Source organism: Rhinoderma darwinii, assembly GCF_050947455.1.
Source record: "Rhinoderma darwinii isolate aRhiDar2 chromosome 3 unlocalized genomic scaffold, aRhiDar2.hap1 SUPER_3_unloc_14, whole genome shotgun sequence".
NCBI lineage: Eukaryota > Metazoa > Chordata > Amphibia > Anura > Rhinodermatidae > Rhinoderma > Rhinoderma darwinii.
Window position 1 is genome coordinate 113,554 of NW_027461739.1, and position 12,161 is coordinate 125,714.

Genomic DNA, 12,161 nt, shown 5'->3' on the forward strand with positions numbered 1-12,161 from the left:
GGCAGAAGTTTTAACAGGCAGGGTACATAAGTTGTGATGGCCGAGTGGTTAAGGCGTTGGATTTGAAATCCAATGGGGTCTCCCTGCACAGGTTCAAGTCCTGTTCACAACGTTCTGATAGGACAGCATCAGATGCTGAGAGTCAGCTCCACCTCAGGAGAATTGCTGCTGTTACCTCCCAGATGTCTAATAAAGGCTAAATTATATATTTAGAAAATGCTCATAATTTTGCAAATAATAAACATTTTTTTTACTACAAATCACCCTGTAGTTATCAGCAGCAAAGCACCAATTAGACTAGTTAGGAGTTAGGGACCTGATAAACTGGTAACAGAGTCCCTTTAAGAGCTCTTCAAAAGTTTTTCCCACAATGGATGTTAAGCTTACTGGTCTATAATTACTTTGTATTGGACTTACTACTTATAGAAAACTCAATGACATTCATGGGGTCTCTGTCACCAATGAAAAACCCGATAGATATTTAATTGCCTATAAAGAATTTGATTCATCATATACTTTAGTTATGTAAACTTAAATAATAAACAAGCGAATAAACTAAAGCAACAAATAGCAAGGCACTGCTGAGATTTGAACCCAGGATCTCCTGTTTACTAGACAGGCGCTTTAACCAACTAAGCCACAGCACCAAAGCACTTTTCTTCTCACGGTGTCCTACCACACAGCTCAGTTCAGAGCAAAAGACTGATCTCATATCTTAGGCTAGCCCCTTAGGTGTAGTTGGCAGAAGTTTTAACAGGCAGGGTACATAAGTTGTGATGGCCGAGTGGTTAAGGCGTTGGATTTGAAATCCAATGGGGTCTCCCTGCACAGGTTCAAGTCCTGTTCACAACGTTCTATTTTAAGAAGAGAACTTCCAGAAATATATTAAAGTTTGTCACCTATAGAAAGAGTTATTTTAATTCCATCCTCTTTATCACTGATTAATTACATTAATAATAGTGGTTCCAGCTGTGCCCCTGGCTTACAACTCTGAAAAGCGAGCAATATTTAGAGTATAAATCACTATAACTACAGCATCCCATTTGTCCAGACTTTTATTTTCCTCTTGATAAAAACAAATCAGGTTGGTTGGACAACTTCTGTCCTTAGTAAATCTCTGCTTGCTGTCAATTATAATACTATTTTCTGTCACATACTCCTGTATATAGTCCCTTAAATGGACTCTGTCACCAGTTTATCAATTCCCAATTTCCTAACTAGCCTAATAGGCGCTATGATGCTGATAACTACAGTGTGATTTGTTTTTTGTTTTTTAAAAAAAAACGTTTATTTGCAAAGTTATGAGCATTTATCTATATATACTAATGTAGCTCTAATGGCCAAATAGGAGATGACTCCTTTTTACTCTGGGCAGCTAATGTTTTCTGTATGACGCTGTCCAATCAGCATACAACTTCTCCCCCTTCCCTGTCCAGCAACACAGTGTGATCATATAGTACACTGCGTCCATTCCCGACTGTGGTTTCAACAGGTGATATCTTCGGTTCTGTCACAGCTAGAACTGTGATTTTGGTGTCATATGAGAGAGTAGAATCCAGTCTTTCAAATGCCACCAAATCTGCTTTTTTAGGTGGCCCACAGCCCGAGATATGGCTGTTTGAATTGATCCTCCTTCCCTGTAGCTTGAGTTTCACAATGTGTGTGAAGCCACTTCATGCTGATAGGACAGCATCAGATGCTGAGTCAGCTCCACCTCAGGAGAATTGCTGCTGTTACCTCCCAGATGTCTAATAAAGGCTAAATTACATATTTAGAAAATGCTCATAATTTTGCAAATAATAAACATTTTTTTTACTACAAATCACCCTGTAGTTATCAGCAGCAAAGCACCAATTAGACTAGTTAGGAGTTAGGGACCTGATAAACTGGTAACAGAGTCCCTTTAAGAGCTCTTCAAAAGTTTTTCCCACAATGGATGTTAAGCTTACTGGTCTATAATTACTTTGTATTGAACTTACTACTTATAGAAAACTCAATGACATTCATGGGGTCTCTGTCACCAATGAAAAACCCGATCGATTTTTAATTGCCTATAAAGAATTTGATTCATCATATACTTTAGTTATGTAAACTTAAATAATAAACAAGTGAATAAACTAAAGCAACAAATAGCAAGGCACTGCTGAGATTTGAACTCAGGATCTCCTGTTTACTAGACAGGCGCTTTAACCAACTAAGCCACAGCACCAAAGCACTTTTCTTCTCACGGTGTCCTACCACACAGCTCAGTTCAGAGCAAAAGGCTGATCTCATATTTTAGGCTAGCCCCTTAGGTGTAGTTGGCAGAAGTCTTAACCGGCAGGGTACATAAGTTGTGATGGCCGAGTGGTTAAGGCGTTGGATTTGAAATCCAATGGGGTCTCCCTGCACAGGTTCAAGTCCTGTTCACAACGTTCTATTTTAAGAAGAGAACTTCCAGAAACATATTAAAGTTTGTCACCTATAGAAAGAGTTATTTTAATTCCATCCTCTTTATCACTGATTAATTACATTAATAATAGTGGTTCCAGCTGTGCCCCTGGCTTACAACTCTGAAAAGCGAGCAATATTTAGAGTATAAATCACTATAACTACAGCATCCCATTTGTCCAGACTTTTATTTTCCTCTTGATAAAAACAAATCAGGTTGGTTGGACAACTTCTGTCCTTAGTAAATCTCTGCTTGCTGTCAATTATAATACTATTTTCTGTCACATACTCCTGTATATAGTCCCTTAAATGGACTCTGTCACCAGTTTATCAATTCCCAATTTCCTAACTAGCCTAATAGGCGCTATGATGCTGATAACTACAGTGTGATTTGTTTTTGTTTTTTTAAAAAAACGTTTATTTGCAAAGTTATGAGCATTTATCTATATATACTAATGTAGCTCTAATAGCCAAATAGGAGATGACTCCTTTTTACTCTGGGCAGCTAATGTTTTCTGTATGACGCTGTCCAATCAGCATACAACTTCTCCCCCTTCCCTGTTCAGCAACACAGTGTGATCATATAGTACACTGCGTCCATTCCCGACTGTGGTTTCAACAGGTGATATCTTCGGTTCTGTCACAGCTAGAACTGTGATTTTGGTGTCATATGAGAGAGTAGAATCCAGTCTTTCAAATGCCACCAAATCTGCTTTTTTAGGTGGCCCACAGCCCGAGATATGGCTGTTTGAATTGATCCTCCTTCCCTGTAGCTTGAGTTTCACAATGTGTGTGAAGCCACTTCATGCTGATAGGACAGCATCAGATGCTGAGTCAGCTCCACCTCAGGAGAATTGCTGCTGTTACCTCCCAGATGTCTAATAAAGGCTAAATTACATATTTAGAAAATGCTCATAATTTTGCAAATAATAAACATTTTTTTTACTACAAATCACCCTGTAGTTATCAGCAGCAAAGCACCAATTAGACTAGTTAGGAGTTAGGGACCTGATAAACTGGTAACAGAGTCCCTTTAAGAGCTCTTCAAAAGTTTTTCCCACAATGGATGTTAAGCTTACTGGTCTATAATTACTTTGTATTGAACTTACTACTTATAGAAAACTCAATGACATTCATGGGGTCTCTGTCACCAATGAAAAACCCGATCGATTTTTAATTGCCTATAAAGAATTTGATTCATCATATACTTTAGTTATGTAAACTTAAATAATAAACAAGTGAATAAACTAAAGCAACAAATAGCAAGGCACTGCTGAGATTTGAACTCAGGATCTCCTGTTTACTAGACAGGCGCTTTAACCAACTAAGCCACAGCACCAAAGCACTTTTCTTCTCACGGTGTCCTACCACACAGCTCAGTTCAGAGCAAAAGGCTGATCTCATATTTTAGGCTAGCCCCTTAGGTGTAGTTGGCAGAAGTCTTAACCGGCAGGGTACATAAGTTGTGATGGCCGAGTGGTTAAGGCGTTGGATTTGAAATCCAATGGGGTCTCCCTGCACAGGTTCAAGTCCTGTTCACAACGTTCTATTTTAAGAAGAGAACTTCCAGAAACATATTAAAGTTTGTCACCTATAGAAAGAGTTATTTTAATTCCATCCTCTTTATCACTGATTAATTACATTAATAATAGTGGTTCCAGCTGTGCCCCTGGCTTACAACTCTGAAAAGCGAGCAATATTTAGAGTATAAATCACTATAACTACAGCATCCCATTTGTCCAGACTTTTATTTTCCTCTTGATAAAAACAAATCAGGTTGGTTGGACAACTTCTGTCCTTAGTAAATCTCTGCTTGCTGTCAATTATAATACTATTTTCTGTCACATACTCCTGTATATAGTCCCTTAAATGGACTCTGTCACCAGTTTATCAATTCCCAATTTCCTAACTAGCCTAATAGGCGCTATGATGCTGATAACTACAGTGTGATTTGTTTTTGTTTTTTTTAAAAAACGTTTATTTGCAAAGTTATGAGCATTTATCTATATATACTAATGTAGCTCTAATAGCCAAATAGGAGATGACTCCTTTTTACTCTGGGCAGCTAATGTTTTCTGTATGACGCTGTCCAATCAGCATACAACTTCTCCCCCTTCCCTGTTCAGCAACACAGTGTGATCATATAGTACACTGCGTCCATTCCCGACTGTGGTTTCAACAGGTGATATCTTCGGTTCTGTCACAGCTAGAACTGTGATTTTGGTGTCATATGAGAGAGTAGAATCCAGTCTTTCAAATGCCACCAAATCTGCTTTTTTAGGTGGCCCACAGCCCGAGATATGGCTGTTTGAATTGATCCTCCTTCCCTGTAGCTTGAGTTTCACAATGTGTGTGAAGCAACTTCATGCTGATAGGACAGCATCAGATGCTGAGAGTCAGCTCCACCTCAGGAGAATTGCTGCTGTTACCTCCCAGATGTCTAATAAAGGCTAAATTACATATTTAGAAAATGCTCATAATTTTGCAAATAATAAACATTTTTTTTTACTACAAATCACCCTGTAGTTATCAGCAGCAAAGCACCAATTAGACTAGTTAGGAGTTAGGGACCTGATAAACTGGTAACAGAGTCCCTTTAAGAGCTCTTCAAAAGTTTTTCCCACAATGGATGTTAAGCTTACTGGTCTATAATTACTTTGTATTGGACTTACTACTTATAGAAAACTCAATGACATTCATGGGGTCTCTGTCACCAATGAAAAACCCGATAGATATTTAATTGCCTATAAAGAATTTGATTCATCATATACTTTAGTTATGTAAACTTAAATAATAAACAAGTGAATAAACTAAAGCAACAAATAGCAAGGCACTGCTGAGATTTGAACTCAGGATCTCCTCTTTACTAGACAGGCGCTTTAACCAACTAAGCCACAGCACCAAAGCACTTTTCTTCTCACGGTGTCCTACCACACAGCTCAGTTCAGAGCAAAAGACTGATCTCATATCTTAGGCTAGCCCCTTAGGTGTAGTTGGCAGAAGTTTTAACAGGCAGGGTACATAAGTTGTGATGGCTGAGTGGTTAAGGCGTTGGATTTGAAATCCAATGGGGTCTCCCTGCACAGGTTCAAGTCCTGTTCACAACGTTCTATTTTAAGAAGAGAACTTCCAGAAATATATTAAAGTTTGTCACCTATAGAAAGAGTTATTTTAATTCCATCCTCTTTATCACTGATTAATTACATTAATAATAGTGGTTCCAGCTGTGCCCCTGGCTTACAACTCTGAAAAGCGAGCAATATTTAGAGTATAAATCACTATAACTACAGCATCCCATTTGTCCAGACTTTTATTTTCCTCTTGATAAAAACAAATCAGGTTGGTTGGACAACTTCTGTCCTTAGTAAATCTCTGCTTGCTGTCAATTATAATACTATTTTCTGTCACATACTCCTGTATATAGTCCCTTAAATGGACTCTGTCACCAGTTTATCAATTCCCAATTTCCTAACTAGCCTAATAGGCGCTATGATGCTGATAACTACAGTGTGATTTGTTTTTTTTTTTTTAAAAAAAAACGTTTATTTGCAAAGTTATGAGCATTTATCTATATATACTAATGTAGCTCTAATGGCCAAATAGGAGATGACTCCTTTTTACTCTGGGCAGCTAATGTTTTCTGTATGACGCTGTCCAATCAGCATACAACTTCTCCCCCTTCCCTGTCCAGCAACACAGTGTGATCATATAGTACACTGCGTCCATTCCCGACTGTGGTTTCAACAGGTGATATCTTCGGTTCTGTCACAGCTAGAACTGTGATTTTGGTGTCATATGAGAGAGTAGAATCCAGTCTTTCAAATGCCACCAAATCTGCTTTTTTAGGTGGCCCACAGCCCGAGATATGGCTGTTTGAATTGATCCTCCTTCCCTGTAGCTTGAGTTTCACAATGTGTGTGAAGCCACTTCATGCTGATAGGACAGCATCAGATGCTGAGTCAGCTCCACCTCAGGAGAATTGCTGCTGTTACCTCCCAGATGTCTAATAAAGGCTAAATTACATATTTAGAAAATGCTCATAATTTTGCAAATAATAAACATTTTTTTTTACTACAAATCACCCTGTAGTTATCAGCAGCAAAGCACCAATTAGACTAGTTAGGAGTTAGGGACCTGATAAACTGGTAACAGAGTCCCTTTAAGAGCTCTTCAAAAGTTTTTCCCACAATGGATGTTAAGCTTACTGGTCTATAATTACTTTGTATTGGACTTACTACTTATAGAAAACTCAATGACATTCATGGGGTCTCTGTCACCAATGAAAAACCCGATAGATATTTAATTGCCTATAAAGAATTTGATTCATCATATACTTTAGTTATGTAAACTTAAATAATAAACAAGTGAATAAACTAAAGCAACAAATAGCAAGGCACTGCTGAGATTTGAACTCAGGATCTCCTCTTTACTAGACAGGCGCTTTAACCAACTAAGCCACAGCACCAAAGCACTTTTCTTCTCACGGTGTCCTACCACACAGCTCAGTTCAGAGCAAAAGACTGATCTCATATCTTAGGCTAGCCCCTTAGGTGTAGTTGGCAGAAGTTTTAACAGGCAGGGTACATAAGTTGTGATGGCCGAGTGGTTAAGGCGTTGGATTTGAAATCCAATGGGGTCTCCCTGCACAGGTTCAAGTCCTGTTCACAACGTTCTATTTTAAGAAGAGAACTTCCAGAAATATATTAAAGTTTGTCACCTATAGAAAGAGTTATTTTAATTCCATCCTCTTTATCACTGATTAATTACATTAATAATAGTGGTTCCAGCTGTGCCCCTGGCTTACAACTCTGAAAAGCGAGCAATATTTAGAGTATAAATCACTATAACTACAGCATCCCATTTGTCCAGACTTTTATTTTCCTCTTGATAAAAACAAATCAGGTTGGTTGGACAACTTCTGTCCTTAGTAAATCTCTGCTTGCTGTCAATTATAATACTATTTTCTGTCACATACTCCTGTATATAGTCCCTTAAATGGACTCTGTCACCAGTTTATCAATTCCCAATTTCCTAACTAGCCTAATAGGCGCTATGATGCTGATAACTACAGTGTGATTTGTTTTTTTTTTTTTAAAAAAATACGTTTATTTGCAAAGTTATGAGCATTTATCTATATATACTAATGTAGCTCTAATGGCCAAATAGGAGATGACTCCTTTTTACTCTGGGCAGCTAATGTTTTCTGTATGACGCTGTCCAATCAGCATACAACTTCTCCCCCTTCCCTGTCCAGCAACACAGTGTGATCATATAGTACACTGCGTCCATTCCCGACTGTGGTTTCAACAGGTGATATCTTCGGTTCTGTCACAGCTAGAACTGTGATTTTGGTGTCATATGAGAGAGTAGAATCCAGTCTTTCAAATGCCACCAAATCTGCTTTTTTAGGTGGCCCACAGCCCGAGATATGGCTGTTTGAATTGATCCTCCTTCCCTGTAGCTTGAGTTTCACAATGTGTGTGAAGCCACTTCATGCTGATAGGACAGCATCAGATGCTGAGTCAGCTCCACCTCAGGAGAATTGCTGCTGTTACCTCCCAGATGTCTAATAAAGGCTAAATTACATATTTAGAAAATGCTCATAATTTTGCAAATAATAAACATTTTTTTTACTACAAATCACCCTGTAGTTATCAGCAGCAAAGCACCAATTAGACTAGTTAGGAGTTAGGGACCTGATAAACTGGTAACAGAGTCCCTTTAAGAGCTCTTCAAAAGTTTTTCCCACAATGGATGTTAAGCTTACTGGTCTATAATTACTTTGTATTGAACTTACTACTTATAGAAAACTCAATGACATTCATGGGGTCTCTGTCACCAATGAAAAACCCGATCGATTTTTAATTGCCTATAAAGAATTTGATTCATCATATACTTTAGTTATGTAAACTTAAATAATAAACAAGTGAATAAACTAAAGCAACAAATAGCAAGGCACTGCTGAGATTTGAACTCAGGATCTCCTGTTTACTAGACAGGCGCTTTAACCAACTAAGCCACAGCACCAAAGCACTTTTCTTCTCACGGTGTCCTACCACACAGCTCAGTTCAGAGCAAAAGGCTGATCTCATATTTTAGGCTAGCCCCTTAGGTGTAGTTGGCAGAAGTCTTAACCGGCAGGGTACATAAGTTGTGATGGCCGAGTGGTTAAGGCGTTGGATTTGAAATCCAATGGGGTCTCCCTGCACAGGTTCAAGTCCTGTTCACAACGTTCTATTTTAAGAAGAGAACTTCCAGAAACATATTAAAGTTTGTCACCTATAGAAAGAGTTATTTTAATTCCATCCTCTTTATCACTGATTAATTACATTAATAATAGTGGTTCCAGCTGTGCCCCTGGCTTACAACTCTGAAAAGCGAGCAATATTTAGAGTATAAATCACTATAACTACAGCATCCCATTTGTCCAGACTTTTATTTTCCTCTTGATAAAAACAAATCAGGTTGGTTGGACAACTTCTGTCCTTAGTAAATCTCTGCTTGCTGTCAATTATAATACTATTTTCTGTCACATACTCCTGTATATAGTCCCTTAAATGGACTCTGTCACCAGTTTATCAATTCCCAATTTCCTAACTAGCCTAATAGGCGCTATGATGCTGATAACTACAGTGTGATTTGTTTTTTTTTTTTTTAAAAAACGTTTATTTGCAAAGTTATGAGCATTTATCTATATATACTAATGTAGCTCTAATAGCCAAATAGGAGATGACTCCTTTTTACTCTGGGCAGCTAATGTTTTCTGTATGACGCTGTCCAATCAGCATACAACTTCTCCCCCTTCCCTGTTCAGCAACACAGTGTGATCATATAGTACACTGCGTCCATTCCCGACTGTGGTTTCAACAGGTGATATCTTCGGTTCTGTCACAGCTAGAACTGTGATTTTGGTGTCATATGAGAGAGTAGAATCCAGTCTTTCAAATGCCACCAAATCTGCTTTTTTAGGTGGCCCACAGCCCGAGATATGGCTGTTTGAATTGATCCTCCTTCCCTGTAGCTTGAGTTTCACAATGTGTGTGAAGCCACTTCATGCTGATAGGACAGCATCAGATGCTGAGTCAGCTCCACCTCAGGAGAATTGCTGCTGTTACCTCCCAGATGTCTAATAAAGGCTAAATTACATATTTAGAAAATGCTCATAATTTTGCAAATAATAAACATTTTTTTTACTACAAATCACCCTGTAGTTATCAGCAGCAAAGCACCAATTAGACTAGTTAGGAGTTAGGGACCTGATAAACTGGTAACAGAGTCCCTTTAAGAGCTCTTCAAAAGTTTTTCCCACAATGGATGTTAAGCTTACTGGTCTATAATTACTTTGTATTGAACTTACTACTTATAGAAAACTCAATGACATTCATGGGGTCTCTGTCACCAATGAAAAACCCGATCGATTTTTAATTGCCTATAAAGAATTTGATTCATCATATACTTTAGTTATGTAAACTTAAATAATAAACAAGTGAATAAACTAAAGCAACAAATAGCAAGGCACTGCTGAGATTTGAACTCAGGATCTCCTGTTTACTAGACAGGCGCTTTAACCAACTAAGCCACAGCACCAAAGCACTTTTCTTCTCACGGTGTCCTACCACACAGCTCAGTTCAGAGCAAAAGGCTGATCTCATATTTTAGGCTAGCCCCTTAGGTGTAGTTGGCAGAAGTCTTAACCGGCAGGGTACATAAGTTGTGATGGCCGAGTGGTTAAGGCGTTGGATTTGAAATCCAATGGGGTCTCCCTGCACAGGTTCAAGTCCTGTTCACAACGTTCTATTTTAAGAAGAGAACTTCCAGAAACATATTAAAGTTTGTCACCTATAGAAAGAGTTATTTTAATTCCATCCTCTTTATCACTGATTAATTACATTAATAATAGTGGTTCCAGCTGTGCCCCTGGCTTACAACTCTGAAAAGCGAGCAATATTTAGAGTATAAATCACTATAACTACAGCATCCCATTTGTCCAGACTTTTATTTTCCTCTTGATAAAAACAAATCAGGTTGGTTGGACAACTTCTGTCCTTAGTAAATCTCTGCTTGCTGTCAATTATAATACTATTTTCTGTCACATACTCCTGTATATAGTCCCTTAAATGGACTCTGTCACCAGTTTATCAATTCCCAATTTCCTAACTAGCCTAATAGGCGCTATGATGCTGATAACTACAGTGTGATTTGTTTTTTTTTTTTTTAAAAAACGTTTATTTGCAAAGTTATGAGCATTTATCTATATATACTAATGTAGCTCTAATAGCCAAATAGGAGATGACTCCTTTTTACTCTGGGCAGCTAATGTTTTCTGTATGACGCTGTCCAATCAGCATACAACTTCTCCCCCTTCCCTGTTCAGCAACACAGTGTGATCATATAGTACACTGCGTCCATTCCCGACTGTGGTTTCAACAGGTGATATCTTCGGTTCTGTCACAGCTAGAACTGTGATTTTGGTGTCATATGAGAGAGTAGAATCCAGTCTTTCAAATGCCACCAAATCTGCTTTTTTAGGTGGCCCACAGCCCGAGATATGGCTGTTTGAATTGATCCTCCTTCCCTGTAGCTTGAGTTTCACAATGTGTGTGAAGCAACTTCATGCTGATAGGACAGCATCAGATGCTGAGTCAGCTCCACCTCAGGAGAATTGCTGCTGTTACCTCCCAGATGTCTAATAAAGGCTAAATTACATATTTAGAAAATGCTCATAATTTTGCAAATAATAAACATTTTTTTTACTACAAATCACCCTGTAGTTATCAGCAGCAAAGTACCAATTAGACTAGTTAGGAGTTAGTGACCTGATAAACTGGTAACAGAGTCCCTTTAAGAGCTCTTCAAAAGTTTTTCCCACAATGGATGTTAAGCTTACTGGTCTATAATTACTTTGTATTGAACTTACTACTTATAGAAAACTCAATGACATTCATGGGGTCTCTGTCACCAATGAAAAACCCGATAGATTTTTAATTGCCTATAAAGAATTTGATTCATCATATACTTTAGTTATGTAAACTTAAATAATAAACAAGTGAATAAACTAAAGCAACAAATAGCAAGGCACTGCTGAGATTTGAACTCAGGATCTCCTGTTTACTAGACAGGCGCTTTAACCAACTAAGCCACAGCACCAAAGCACTTTTCTTCTCATGGTGTCCTACCACACAGCTCAGTTCAGAGCAAAAGACTGATCTCATATTTTAGGCTAGCCCCTTAGGTGTAGTTGGCAGAAGTCTTAACAGGCAGGGTACATAAGTTGTGATGGCCGAGTGGTTAAGGCGTTGGATTTGAAATCCAATGGGGTCTCCCTGCACAGGTTCAAGTCGTGTTCACAACGTTCTATTTTAAGAAGAGAACTTCCGGAAAAATATTAAAGTTTGTCACCTATAGAAAGAGTTATTTTAATTCCATCCTCTTTATCACTGATTAATAACATTAATAATAGTGGTTCCAGCTGTGCCCCTGGCTTACAACTCTGAAAAGCGAGCAATATTTAGAGTATAAATCACTATAACTACAGCATCCCATTTGTCCAGACTTTTATTTTCCTCTTGATAAAAACAAATCAGGTTGGTTGGACAACTTCTGTCCTTAGTAAATCTCTGCTTGCTGTCAATTATAATACTATTTTCTGTCACATACTCCTGTATATAGTCCCTTAAATGGACTCTGTCACCAGTTTATCAATTCCCAATTTCCTAACTAGCCTAATAGGC

At 38.2% G+C, this 12,161-nt stretch overlaps 13 non-coding genes across 13 annotated transcripts; 8 read left to right on the forward strand and 5 right to left on the reverse strand.

Annotated features, from left to right (window-relative positions):
* Window positions 1-30: 30 nt before the first annotated feature.
* On the forward strand, window positions 31-112 carry TRNAS-UGA (transfer RNA serine (anticodon UGA)). The gene has a single exon. It is a non-coding gene; the product is annotated as a tRNA-Ser (tRNA).
* Window positions 113-770: 658 nt separating this feature from the next.
* On the forward strand, window positions 771-852 carry TRNAS-UGA (transfer RNA serine (anticodon UGA)). Its single transcript has one exon. It is a non-coding gene; the product is annotated as a tRNA-Ser (tRNA).
* Window positions 853-2,135: 1,283 nt separating this feature from the next.
* TRNAT-AGU (transfer RNA threonine (anticodon AGU)) lies at window positions 2,136-2,209 on the reverse strand. Its single transcript has one exon. It is a non-coding gene; the product is annotated as a tRNA-Thr (tRNA).
* A 123-nt stretch (window positions 2,210-2,332) lies between these two features.
* On the forward strand, window positions 2,333-2,414 carry TRNAS-UGA (transfer RNA serine (anticodon UGA)). Its single transcript has one exon. It is a non-coding gene; the product is annotated as a tRNA-Ser (tRNA).
* Window positions 2,415-3,695: 1,281 nt separating this feature from the next.
* Window positions 3,696-3,769, reverse strand: TRNAT-AGU (transfer RNA threonine (anticodon AGU)). The gene has a single exon. It is a non-coding gene; the product is annotated as a tRNA-Thr (tRNA).
* Window positions 3,770-3,892: 123 nt separating this feature from the next.
* Window positions 3,893-3,974, forward strand: TRNAS-UGA (transfer RNA serine (anticodon UGA)). The gene has a single exon. It is a non-coding gene; the product is annotated as a tRNA-Ser (tRNA).
* A 1,481-nt stretch (window positions 3,975-5,455) lies between these two features.
* Window positions 5,456-5,537, forward strand: TRNAS-UGA (transfer RNA serine (anticodon UGA)). The gene has a single exon. It is a non-coding gene; the product is annotated as a tRNA-Ser (tRNA).
* Window positions 5,538-7,018: 1,481 nt separating this feature from the next.
* TRNAS-UGA (transfer RNA serine (anticodon UGA)) lies at window positions 7,019-7,100 on the forward strand. Its single transcript has one exon. It is a non-coding gene; the product is annotated as a tRNA-Ser (tRNA).
* A 1,283-nt stretch (window positions 7,101-8,383) lies between these two features.
* On the reverse strand, window positions 8,384-8,457 carry TRNAT-AGU (transfer RNA threonine (anticodon AGU)). The gene has a single exon. It is a non-coding gene; the product is annotated as a tRNA-Thr (tRNA).
* A 123-nt stretch (window positions 8,458-8,580) lies between these two features.
* On the forward strand, window positions 8,581-8,662 carry TRNAS-UGA (transfer RNA serine (anticodon UGA)). Its single transcript has one exon. It is a non-coding gene; the product is annotated as a tRNA-Ser (tRNA).
* A 1,281-nt stretch (window positions 8,663-9,943) lies between these two features.
* Window positions 9,944-10,017, reverse strand: TRNAT-AGU (transfer RNA threonine (anticodon AGU)). Its single transcript has one exon. It is a non-coding gene; the product is annotated as a tRNA-Thr (tRNA).
* A 123-nt stretch (window positions 10,018-10,140) lies between these two features.
* On the forward strand, window positions 10,141-10,222 carry TRNAS-UGA (transfer RNA serine (anticodon UGA)). The gene has a single exon. It is a non-coding gene; the product is annotated as a tRNA-Ser (tRNA).
* A 1,281-nt stretch (window positions 10,223-11,503) lies between these two features.
* On the reverse strand, window positions 11,504-11,577 carry TRNAT-AGU (transfer RNA threonine (anticodon AGU)). Its single transcript has one exon. It is a non-coding gene; the product is annotated as a tRNA-Thr (tRNA).
* Window positions 11,578-12,161: the final 584 nt, after the last annotated feature.